Consider the following 721-nt stretch of genomic DNA (forward strand, 5'->3'; position numbering starts at 1 on the left):
CAAAGGAAGAGGAGTGGGGTAGCAATGGCTGTCTCTTCTTGCCCCCTTCCACAATTAAGTGTGCCCTTCCCCTATAAGTTCATCTGCAGGTGTGAAGTGTCTATAGGTTCTCATCCCCCACCACCCCACCCAGGGCATATCACCAGTCCAGGCTGGGCTGCCCTAGGCTGTGCACCAGAATCCAGTCCACACAGCATCTCAGAGAGATTCAGTAGTTGTCTAGGCTACTCAGATCTTGGTCTTGAACCAGGTCCAAAGACTGAGACCCAGGATGAGACCTACAGACATCACAATCTCTCCTCTCACCCAGATCAAACAAGGGGAGGGGACAAAGCCAAACCAAAATCCAAATCCAAAACATTCCAGTGCACAACTGTAGGTTAAGACAGACTTGAAGAGACAAGGGATGAGGCCACTCTCCCACTGGTGTCATCATAGAGGCTCCTGTAGTCTCTTCTCTCGGGCTCCTGGAAGGGAAAAGACTCAGATGAGAGAGAGGGGGAAAGTCCTGAACCTAGATCCTTCTTTTCTGTGTTATGCTAGGAAAAGAAAAGCCTAGTCCCTTTGTTTCTACATTATCCTGGCAGGAATTCTGAACTAAAGACCATGATTTCTGATTAAGTCTGTGCCCGAGGCTCCTTGCCAAATAAAGGAGGGAAGCATCATATGTCCATGTCACTGTGGCCATAGGATGATATTTTTTTTTTTTTTTTTTTTTTTC

Source organism: Lipotes vexillifer, unplaced genomic scaffold (genome assembly GCF_000442215.2).
Source record: "Lipotes vexillifer unplaced genomic scaffold, Lipotes_vexillifer_v1.1 scaffold442, whole genome shotgun sequence".
NCBI lineage: Eukaryota > Metazoa > Chordata > Mammalia > Artiodactyla > Lipotidae > Lipotes > Lipotes vexillifer.